Consider the following 802-nt stretch of genomic DNA (forward strand, 5'->3'; position numbering starts at 1 on the left):
TAGCTGAACCTGGAGGACATAATGCTAAGTGAAATAAACCATATACGAGAACAAATACTACATGATACCACTTATATAATTAATCTAAAATTGTCAAACTCATAGAAGCCGAAAGTGGAATAGTGTTTTCAGGGACTGAAAGGGAGAGGAGAACAGGGAAGTATTAGTTAAAATGTATAGAATTTCAGTTATACAAGATGAATAAAAAGTCCTAGAAATGGACTCTATATTATAGTGCCTATAGTTAAGAATGCTATATTAATACTTACCTGGTAGGGGCAATACCATGATCATGAAGGTCGTTTTCCCAGGGTGAGGCTTATCCATTGTACTCTGGAGGTACAGACCCCTGTGATTTCCCCAAATGTGGGAAACTTGACTGTATAATTTGTGGTAATGGGGGCTGTGTTCGTGCTTTCCCCTGAAGAAAAAAAAAAAAAGAATACTGTATTCTATACTTAATAATTTGCTAAGAGGGCAGATCTTATGTTAAGTGTTCCTATAATAAACAAACAAAATGCTAATAATTAATGGAGAGGGTTGGAGGAAACTTTCCAAGATGATGGATAGGCCTATGGCATGGATTGTGGTGATAATTTCATTGGTGAATCTTTATCTTCAAACTCATGTACATGTTTGCAAATCTCAATGAACACCAAACAATATAAACAAAAGCAAACTATACCTACACATATCATAATTAAATTACTAAAAATCAATGGTAAAGGGGGCTTTTCTTCCCTGCAGGCCTACCTTGTGGTTTTCAACTGCAAGAAAGCAATCTAGCTGTTCAAACATGAAT

General features: G+C 35.4%; 1 non-coding gene across 1 annotated transcript; it reads left to right on the forward strand.

Annotated features, from left to right (window-relative positions):
* The first annotated feature begins 261 nt into the window (after nt 1-261).
* Nucleotides 262-424, forward strand: LOC120364866 (U1 spliceosomal RNA). Its single transcript, XR_005579998.1, has one exon. It is a non-coding gene; the product is annotated as a U1 spliceosomal RNA (small nuclear RNA).
* The last annotated feature ends 378 nt before the right edge of the window (nt 425-802 follow it).

Source organism: Saimiri boliviensis, chromosome 6, assembly GCF_048565385.1.
Source record: "Saimiri boliviensis isolate mSaiBol1 chromosome 6, mSaiBol1.pri, whole genome shotgun sequence".
NCBI lineage: Eukaryota > Metazoa > Chordata > Mammalia > Primates > Cebidae > Saimiri > Saimiri boliviensis.